We start from the raw sequence: 11,373 nt of genomic DNA on the forward strand, positions 1-11,373 counted from the left end.
TTTTTGTGTGGTCTTTGGGGGGAAATTAATAAAGGTTTCTATATAGAATGCTACAACAACTCAATTAAAGAGGTTGAACCTTGTTAAGAACCCTTTTTCTAAGCATGCACCTTTTAAGTTGCTGAATATATATTGGTAATGTTTTTTTAATTTGTTTTGAATTTCACTGCTCCTACCAGAAATTATTTGGATGGTTGTCTCATTTTCACACAGTGTTGCAGTTAGCACTGAAGATAACAGATGATCTTGCCTACATAACTAAACAGTTTGTGCTGATGTAAAAAATAATAATAATAATAATAATTCATGTATGGTTTATTTCTTTGGCATCTGGATCCCCTTATTTGCGCTAAACAAACACAAAGAATTATTTGGGATTTTTGTGAAACCGAATGCAGAGGCTGTAAAAATAAATAAATAAATAAATAAATATGCAATGATGTTAAGCGAGCCTGGGTTAACTTTAACAAATCCAGTGCTGTAGATTCACACAGCCAATCAGTAACAGTTGTGTCACTTAAGTGCACAGAGTGACACACCCCCTACATTGTGCTCCAATGGGCTTAATACCTCTTAGTCTGTTTCTGTGAAATTTCCGTAATGAGTCATCAGTAGGCATGTTATGGAGTCAGTCGTACCTTTTGCCCCTAAACAGTGGTGGAGCCAGGATTGTTTTTGCTGGGCTGGTCAGTCAGGGACCAGTAGTCACTCTGGGGTGGCAGAGAAAATGACATTATTATACAAAAAAAAAATGTGTTCAACTGTCACGGATTTCCCCTCACATGCTACAGCATGAATTGTCGTGCTTCTGGCTTTTCAGTGAAACTGACTTTGTTTACTTTCTACATGTGTGTTTTGTTATGGTTTCTGTCCTGTCTCCGCCCTTGTATATTTTTGGATGTCTCCCTCATGTGTCATTATTCATGGCTGTTTATGTTTTACCTTTGATTATTATTTAAACCCCTCGTGTGTCTTTGTTGGAGGCAAAGTATTGTGTGCTTCTGTGTGTTTATTGCCAGACCCGTACTAAGCCATTCCTCCTTGTTTCTAGTTCCATGGTTTTTGATCCTGTTTAAGTCCGCATGTTTTTGTCTAGTATACCCTGTTTGCCGATCGCCTGACCTTTGCCTGTTTATGACCCCATATTTTGCCTTTCGATTTGGATATGTCTGCCTCTCTCTTCAATAAAGCTATTAACTGCACTTGGATCCAACTTGTGGCGGAAGGCAATGTACAACCGCCTTGTAGGGGAATTATTCAATACTTAACTAAGGAAGACTGAGTGAGCAACAGGATCCTAGTCCCCCCAACCAATGCTTTCAGTCTCTGTACAACTTGTGGTTGTATGTTGGTACTGCTGGCTCAAATTTAGCCTATTACCCCAAAACACTTAAAATTCAACATAGAAGCAAATACTCACATCTACCTCTGAACCCAGTTGGAGATAGAAAAAAAGACACCAGCCGTGAGTGAGAAGAAGCAAGGGTCCAGATTTATTCCGTTCCACCACACGAGATCCACACCGATGAGAATTCTCAGAAGTGATCTGACACCCGGAGCTCAAGCTCCAGTATTTATGCTGTATTTACACAGTAGATAACCAATATATTTCAGAAAGACTATGATATCAATACCAATAGGGTTAAAAAAGAGCTCATCTACATTCCCATTATGTTTTGAAAGAGGCTTATCAAATTTACCATTATGTTTTTGAAAGAGGACTTTCCGAATACCATTAGGTTCGAAAATGGAGAGAGACAAAACAATTTAGAGAGACCTTGGTCTCACTATTATCTCGCGGGGGCAGCTTGACTCAGCTACCCTTATAAATGGCTCCTCATGGTTTTCTCTTAAAATTAAGGCCTTCCTTGTGAGACAAGAATCTTCACCATCTGAATTATGAGTAAGTTACATTTTTCTGTATTTCTGGTTTATAATTTATTTTCATATTTGCTCTATATCTCTATTTTATATATAGTTATACTGCTTGCAAAATGGTTTACTGTACTTCCTACTTCATAATATCATTATATTACCCTTCTACTATCCTACATATCCTACTACTCTTTATTTTTATAGAGTTTTTTATAAAGAGTATATATTTTATTATTATAAGATATTACCCTTATAATATCTTAATGCTCCTTTTTATTATTCTTATAAAGTTATAATGTTATGTGTGTGTGAGAGAGAGAGAGAGACAGAGAGAGTGTGTGTGTGTGTGTGTGTTATGTCTACATGCCCGCCCTTGACTGTACGAGAGTGTGTGTGTGTGTGTTTGCACTCCTCAGCTCTTATAATAAAATAAATAAATTTATGTAATAAAATTACATATTACTCATACTAGGTCTCCCTCATGTTTATTTCATGTCATTTTTATCCACAACAGTACCTATCGTGTTGCAACGTAGTGATGCTCAAGATGAGGTGAGGTGGGCCTCAGGATTTGTTCTGTAGCACGGTAGCCACCTGAAGTGTGTGTATAGATAACAAAGTAAGTATAGTTAACTACAAGCACCCACCCTCCCCAGATCTAACAGGATAGAGAGACGCCCCCACTCCTTAGTAAGTGACTCAGAATTAGCATTAACACAGTTTTCAGCTTAACTAAGAAAGGCGTTTATTCACTCTGGGTGAGTAATAACTAGTTTTTCTTTTCTTCGCAAGAGTGAATTTGTGACAAAGTAAAATTGAAGAAACAAAAATAATTAAAATGAACTTTGACTGTTTCAATTTAACTGTAAACAAACAAAACAACAATTGGTCAGGGTTCCTCTTTGACCGTGCTGAGGTAATTCATGATAGAGTCAGTTCAGCTCAAAATTGAAAAAAAGGTCACTTCCAAATCCAACAGGATGCTATTCAGTCCAATCACGTGTCAGAATGTTCATGAACACATAGGAAGAGTATATGAATCCTTTTTATAAAAAGTCGCTGGTCATGGTTCCATGAATAAAAGTTTTGCCAACTCAACAGTTTGGTCTTTTTCCCTTAGGAAGAAAACACGATGACTTGCTTACCAGTGTTCAGTTGAAAATGGGAAGCATAATGTACATCACCACTCTTATATCTTGGATGAGGCGCTGAATGATGTCCAGCGGATGGCAGGGTAATGTCTCTTCACTCAATGACCCTTAGCCGCTAAGGGTCAAGCTCTTCTTCAATAGCTCTCAGTCTCGCTCTGTTTTTAGTTTTTACAGCAGTTAGGCTTGAAAAGTTCAGCTCACACAGATATGTTGTGGAAAATGGGAGCAATGTCAAAACAGCTTCGTTGGCCAGAATGGGGAACTCCTTGGCAGCAGTCAACCAAAAACTGTCCAAAGGAAGATCAGCAAATCTTAGCTTTAAACCACGATCTTGTTTCAGTTCAGTTAGTTCCTCCTGCTCCTGTAAAGTCGTGTCCTTTCCAACAACTGATGCTGAGCTGTATGGGTCCCTAACCCAGTCAAGGCATTCAGTGGAGGCTGAAGAGAAATAAAATGACAACTTCTCAAGAGTTTTCATATGTTTACCTATTACCTTGCACAGTGCAGCAGTGTGATCTTGCCGTTTCTCTGTGAGTGGGAACATCTCAAGGTTGGTACTTTGCACATGTTGTTGCCAGAGGTGCACCTTTAAACGGAATCCATTTATTTTATGTGCTTGTAAGCAGGCTCTCATTTCGGCCTTGTATCCATGTGTTCAGTTCATTCAGATGATGAAATATCTGCCAGGTATGCCAGCTTTGCATACCACTCATCACTTGCAAACAGATTTGAGTAATCGGACCTCTCATTTGTCAGAAACACTTTAAGTGCTTCCAACTATCGCGACAACCATCGGACCTCCATATGGAGCAATAAGGCTTTATGCTCCACTCCTATTTCCTCACACAAAGATGCAAATATACAACTTTTCAAAGGTCGTGTCTTTACAAAGTTCACTACGCGCACAACATCATCCAGCACAGGAATTAGTTCTGCTGGTAAAGTCTTTGCAACGAGGGCCTCATGGTGCAAAAAACAGTGCGTAACAATAAGATCTGGGTTTCTTTCCTTCACTCTGCTAACGAAGCCTTTGGTGCGCCTGACCATGGCTGCAGCTCCATCAGTGCAGACACTTGTGCAATTTTCCCACATAAGTCCTCCCGATGTGACCCGAAAAATTTCCTCTCCTGTTGTTTTTTCTGGCAGTGCCTTGCAAAATAGGAAGTTTTCTCTAATGGCATCTCCATCCACAAAACGCACATTGGCCAAGAGCTGAGAATGTCCACTTATATCCATAGACTCATCAAGTTGCAACGCAAATTTCCTACTGATGCGTATCTTTTCCAAGACATGACTTTCAATGTCTGTAGACATATCATCAGTACATCTGGCAGTTGTGTTATCTGAGAGCAGGACTATAGCTATGTCTTTAACCGCGTCAGGGCTGAGCATCTCGTTGACAATGGCTTTGCAGGCAGGTAGTATTAATGTCTCTGCCACAGTGTGGGACTTTTTTTTTTATTTAGCTACGAGTTCAGCAACTAGGTAACTAGCTTTGAGGACTTTCTCATTTACCTTTGTGGTTTTTCTCATAAAAGTCGCATGTTTCTCTGTGTTTTCACGCAGGTGCACAAAATAGTCCATCGACTTGTTTTTAAGCTTGCTTGGCACCATGGCACTGTTGGACAGCTTCTCGCCACACACCAAATACTAATGGAGTCGGTGTTGTCTCATCCTCGGTGGAAGTAAATCCGAACGAAAGATAGCTTTCGATGTATTGCCTCGAGCTCACCGTCTTTGCTTTCTTTTTACCACCACTCATACTAGGGCCTTCACCTGGGTCAGAATCTTGTCCAGGGCCCAGTTCGGAGTTTGCATTTTGCCTTTTTAAAAACTTCTCCATCACTGTCACCACGACCTGTCGCATGCGTCGCTAATTCTCTCGTCTCTAAGAAGGAACGAGGCAATTAGCTACCTGCTGCCACCTGGACGAATATTACATTACTCTGCCAGTCACTATATTACAGCACAGACACTCGACAATGGCATATTATTTGCAGATAATAATTAATAAATGTTAATAATATAAAAAATAATTTTAAGACTAATTAAGTGAAATTGGATAATTTCTCATGGCACACCTGACGATCTCTCATGGCACACTAGTGTGCCGTGGCACAGTGGTTGAAAATCACTGCTTCAAGCTAAGCTAAGTTAGCGATTGTGCTCACACTCAAGGCTGAAGCTTGATCCAGCGAGGCCGCAATCCCGGCTAACGGAGATCCAATTGAGAAGACAGACAATACACGACCCTATCCGATAAGCCAGACCAACTCTTCTCACACGATGAGCAATGGCATCCCTTATGTTTTGAGTTCGTTTGAACAAGCAACATAAAACATAAAGAAAACACGGGAGCATTCGACTCCACCGGCAAATAACTTGCTAAGCGCTAACAGGGCTATTTCCCCACTCCACACACATAAGCACGAAGGAAAACCCGTTTCGTCGCCTTCTATAACAGACTCATTAAAGACAAACGGATTTTTAGAAGCACCGTAATGTGGCTCTGGAATACGTCACGGGTCCAAACTTAACTTTTTACCGTTATAAGATACCCGAAGTTTACGGAGCCGTCCTAGTGTCAGGTAAGAAAAAAAATACAGCCATGTGTAAACCGTGCCCTCAATTTTGTAAACCGTACCCTCGGTTTTGTAATCCGTACACTCAGTTTTGCAATCCGTACACTCAGTTTTGTAATCCGTACACTCAGTTTTGTAGTTTTGAATTTCCATTTACTCTGTCTGGTAGGTTACCAGATTTTCAAAACCCAAACTGGAACACTATGGCGCCACATGTGTTTTCCATGCACATGTGTAGTGTTGTGTCCTGCATCTGTTGGCAATGTAACATGGTGATGACTATTAACGTTAGTGAAGCCTTGGATTAAGTTTGTTTTACTGCTGGTGCAGCATACCTTCACTCCATTCCGGTGCTTATTACTTGACTGCAGTGAGTGGACAGGGGAAAGAGTAAGGAAAGAGAATAGGAAACTCAAAATAATAGAACTAACACTCAAGGAAAATCAATCCAATTGAATTTAGCATAATTGGAACTCATAAAGGGAGAGTTTTGATTAACTAGTGTTGTGGATAAAAAGAAGAAGAAGAACTAGAAGAAGGCTCAAATCTTGGCCAGTAGGCTAGATACCATTGGTGACTTGGTACACACTGACCCAAAAGTTGAAAGTAATTTAATAATCTATATTCTGTCTCTTTAATAGAATGGACAAGAGTTTCCACATGTTTCTTCAAGAACAACGGAGTTTAAGTGAGGAGGTTATTGCCACCTTCATCAATGAAAAGGTATATGATACCCCATTCCAACATACCACACAGTTTTAATGTTGAAAACCTGTTAAATTGGGCTAGTCTGGAATAGTCCCCATTTCATCCATATAGTATCATCCACATAGAACACGCACTTGCCTGTGCACATACAGGCACAGAATTGCACATAGGCTATAGCCAATCTAGAAGTAGTTGAGTTTGGTGTCTGTTTTTGTTATGACCTCCTATTGTGTAAAAATATCTGTCACTTTACAATAGAAATGCATGCATGCAAGCCTGAATTTTGTTGAAATATTACCTGATCAATAATGAAGATGGTATTTTAACAACTTAATATTTTGGAACCGTATTTTAGGAAGGTGAATATGTGTGTGCATTGTATTTTGAATGCAGGAATTTTGTTTTCAATCAAAATATACAAACCCAATGAATTGCAGAGGAAACTAATTCAATTCCTTGTTGCATCAAAGTCGACTAACATTGCAGCAGAGTGAATGAGGCGAATAGATGTTTCATGTGTGTTGTAATTTAAAGTTGTTGTTTTTTTCCAGATTGACTGCCATGCTGTCCATGGTATGACAGATGACCAGCTAATTAAATACGTGTCCAAAATTGAAGATATTAAAGACGTGTCCAAAAAGAAATACTCTTCACCGATACAGAATTTTGTTGATTAATCAACAAAAGTGGTAAGAAATACTCACCAGTAATATAGTTGATGTTGTAGTAATGCCAGTAATGTAGTAGATGCACTTTGTTTACCAAGTCCCCTGGTCGGAGTTCTGTTCGGGTTCCAAGTGAACTGAGGTTGGCACTGGTATGACTAATAACTTTAAACTAAAGTCGTAGCTGACTGAGACCTTCAGTAGAAAAATGGACTAAATCCCTACCATTTAAATAGCCACATTATTTTTGTCAAGTCTTCAACAGGCGCAGACCTCCTAGTTGCCCAGAATATCCAGGTCAGATTCATAGAGCTGGAGTTAGCTGAAGAGTTCATTAATGTTCTTGATGCAAACATGTGGGTCATGGACATTATTTAGTTGTAAGTGACTGGTGTGAGTTTAAGTCAAAAATACGTTTTGTGAATTTGATTGGGAAACCCATCTGCTTGTGGCCAGCTTGGTAGAGAGATAGAGGGGATATCAGAATAAAACATATTGTCATACATGTGGAATATATAGATGACATGCATGAGTCCATGAAACATAAAAGATGGTATGATACATACAAAAGGGAGGTTGGATATAGGCCTGTAATTTGCCAAGTTATAAGGATCGAGGTTGGGTTTTTTGAGAGATGGTTTGATCATTGATATTTGACAATTGTGGTACATATCTGGGATTTTTAAATACTTTAAAGAGCTCATCATATGCTTTTCTGGCTTTTTCCCTTACCTTTAGTGTGTTATAGATCTTGTTGTGCATGTAAACGGTCTGCACAGTTACAAAGCCCAAAGTAAACTATGTCTATACTATGTATTGCATGTCCATCCTTAGACCGACCATGGGGAACACGTTCATTTGTTGATGGACATATCAGCTGGCTGTTCCAGGCCTCCTTGGTTGAATGCAATTCATCCTGCATAGGTGACAAAGTAGAAATTGTGAAATCATATAAAATTTACGGCTACGGTTAGGTATTTGGCAGACGCTATATATATATATATATATATATATATATATATATATATATATATATATATATATATATATATATATATTCACCACGAGGTACCACAAATGAAAAGTGACCGTGACTGTGATCTCTTGTTGCTGAGAGAAACACAACAGACGCTCATCGGAGGAGCAAAGTAGTTGAGAGGTAGTAGTTTGAATCATAGCATTCAAATAAACTGTGGCCGATCAAGTGGCTGCCCTATAGGCAAGAGTGAGGGACTTAAATTTAATTCTAGCAGGCTCAGGGGGCCAGTGGAGGGTCACCAGCAGAGGAGTTACATGTGTCCAATTTGGTGTATCAAAGACCAAATGTGCTGTTGCATTATGAATTATCTGCAGTGGTCTGCTGACAGGCCCGTTAAAATTGCATTCCAATAGTCTAGTTTAAAAACAACCAGGGCCTGCACTAGGAGTTGTGTAGCATATTGCGCGAGATAGGGTCTGACCTTCCGAAACAAATGAGAACCAACAAGACCTCAAAACAGAGGCTACATGCACAAATAAATTAAATTAGTCATCAATTATAACATCCACGTCACATGCAGTTCTAGTTGGGGTCAATGCAGTTGAACCAAGCTGGATGTTAATATTTTGTGGAAATGGCTGGGAATAAATGTCCTCAGTTGATCATAATTTCTAGAGAAACCCGGAAACAATTGTTTTCCATCTCCATAACCTATAATACCATATATGCACATAAGGCAACATAGCTCTGTCCACTCATTTTGTCTCTTTTCTTCTGCTCCTACTCTAGAAAATCTGTCAGGTGAGATGCTGCTGCAGTCTTTCCACCTCATCCACTTGTAGAAAGCCTCTGCTTACAGCTGCCCATTCCCACCAAACTGTTGTGCACAAAACCTACTCTGCTTATGACACTGCTTATGACTTTGTGTGTGCCAGCTTATGTACCTGTAATATAAAAGTATGCCATCACTGACGTAGTTTTCCAGTTTTAATTGTTCTACTTATCCTTGTAATAGTAACCCTATGTGCACACTGTGTACCCACTAAGCTGTTCTACAACAAATACTTTGAATCCTGGATCTGTCCATTTTATCCTGATATGTATATGGATGTATCTGCTTCCTTCCTTTCTGAGACCCCCTACCCCCTTATCTCAAACTCACTACCTGGCCAGCCACATGGGTCTCCCAAACGACCCCCACCCCTGCCCCCCCGGAAAAAAAAAAAGTCGCTAGATTTGTCACTAGGCGCTTTTTTTTTGCAAAAAAAAGTTGCTAAAGGGGTCTGAAAAGTCACTAAGTTGGCAACACTGGTCTGCACTGACAGCTGGATAAAAAGCAGACTAAGCTCTGCCTCTCCTCAGCAAAAAGAAAATGCAGAGCGAGAGGGAATGCTGGTTTTTTTTATTTATGCACATTTTATTTGAAAAGCAATAAAATACAGAGTACCCAAATGATGCCCTGTCTGTGTTTTTTTTTTCTTGAAAACAATTTACGCCCCCCTTCCGATCTCTCTGCGCCTCTCTGGTTGAGAACCACTGCTCTAGGGGGTTCGGGATTCAGGCTCAGGGCTCTGTAAAGCGCCTTGAGACAATTTAAATTGTTTATGGTGCTATATAAATAAAATAAAATAGACTTAAGTTACATTTGTAACAAGCACAAAAGTTTTTCTCTCAAATTGTAATGTCTCATCAAGTAGCATGTCCTGGAAAACATTTCTGATGTTGGGATGGACTGCTGATTGCAGCAAAAACACAGGCCTATAGGGTAGGCTAGACATGTACATCATCCACTGTCTATTGATACCACTTGCCTGTATCAAACCAAGGAAGCAAAATAACATGAGGTTCTGGTCCAAGAAGTCCTCAACAAAATCCCCTTCATCTTTAAGTTGGTGAAAGTGGTCGAGCCAGAAGTCCACACACTCTTTACGGAGAAAGCCCCACCAGCTCTCTATTCTCTCATTGCTTGTGCTTCTTCCATAAATGAAACTTTTATCACCCCCATAAACATCATCACTGTGACGACGGTACCGTTGCATATCTCGCATAGAGCTGTTTTCCGTCCCCATATCTGTCCTGATGATATGGGCACATCCACCTCGTTCCCATACTGTCGCTAAGAAATAACCTCCTATAACTTTGGGGTCACTACTGGTACAGTATGCATTCAGCCACAGTATTCTTCTTGAGAACCCATCAATAGCTCGATTGATGCATATAATGAGTCTTTATTGGACACATATACATTAGAGCACAGTGAAATTCTTTTCTTCGCATATCCCAGCATGTTAGGAGATTGGGGTCAAAGCGCAGGGTCAGCCATGATACAGTGCCCATGGAATATACCGAACGGCTTTAATTTGTCATAAGAATCAACGTGCCATACAAAATTTGGCCCCTTGGAAAAGTATGCTCGTCTGTTCAATCTTCTACGTCTTCAGATTTCTGTGGCTTCTGGGTCAAGAGTGGATAGAATTAGGTGGACATCCTCTTTCCTTACAGACAGTCGCCTTTCTTTGCACTTAGTGTACATCCACCTGTAGCCATGCAAAGCCCCTGAGCCTTGGAGCTCCTCCCTTATGAATTAAACAGTTTCTGCTAAATTGTCCATTTTTTCCCTGGCGAAACGATCCATTCTTCTTCAGGATTCATTTTAGGGTTGTGAGACAGAACAATCCTGTGCTTAACACTTAAAATATGGAGGATGTCTGTATATGTGAGGCCCAAGTTAAAATAAAATTCTATTAACTCCAGTCTATCCATAGGAATATGCGTGGATTGTGGATCCATCAAGGATGACTACTGCTCACTAACACATTGCCTAGAGAGAGAAACCGACAAGGAGAAGGATTATTAGTGACTTCAATAAACTCAACATCTAATTGTACACATTGTTTTTTTTTACAATCTCACCAGGAATACTCTCAGTTCATCCAAAAGCACTTTCAGCACTTTTTAAGATAGGCAGCAGCAGATTTTACTTGCTTGATTTTAGTTAAAACTGAACTGAACTCTCCCACTGATCAATTCAATTGGACTGATTTTCCTTGAGTGTTAGTTCTATTATTTTGAGTTTCCTATTCTCTTTCCTTACTCTTTCCCCTGTCCACTCACTGCAGTAAAGTAATAAGCACCGGATTTTTTTAAAATTTTCTCATGTTAAAGCCCGTAGAAGACAATATTTGAGAAAGATGGGTCATCAAGGGGGCACACGGTGGCTTAGTGGTTAGCACGTTCGCCTCACACCTCCAGGCTCCGGGGTTTGATTCCCGTCGGGGCCATGTGTGTGCGGAGTTTGCATGTTCTCCCTGTGCTGTGGGGGTTTCTGCAGGGGCACTCCGGCTTCCTCCCCCAGTCCAAAGACATGCATGGTAGGCTGATTGGCGTGTCTGAAGTGTCTGAAGTGTCTGTAG

At 40.1% G+C, this 11,373-nt stretch overlaps 1 long non-coding RNA gene across 1 annotated transcript; it reads left to right on the forward strand.

Annotated features, from left to right (window-relative positions):
• The first annotated feature begins 2,392 nt into the window (after nucleotides 1-2,392).
• On the forward strand, nucleotides 2,393-6,261 carry LOC128601986 (uncharacterized). The gene is made up of 3 exons (XR_008384787.1): nucleotides 2,393-2,494; nucleotides 2,996-3,109; nucleotides 6,250-6,261. It is a non-coding gene; the product is annotated as an uncharacterized LOC128601986 (long non-coding RNA).
• Nucleotides 6,262-11,373: the final 5,112 nt, after the last annotated feature.

This window comes from Ictalurus furcatus, chromosome 26, assembly GCF_023375685.1.
Source record: "Ictalurus furcatus strain D&B chromosome 26, Billie_1.0, whole genome shotgun sequence".
Taxonomy (NCBI): Eukaryota; Metazoa; Chordata; class Actinopteri; order Siluriformes; family Ictaluridae; genus Ictalurus; species Ictalurus furcatus.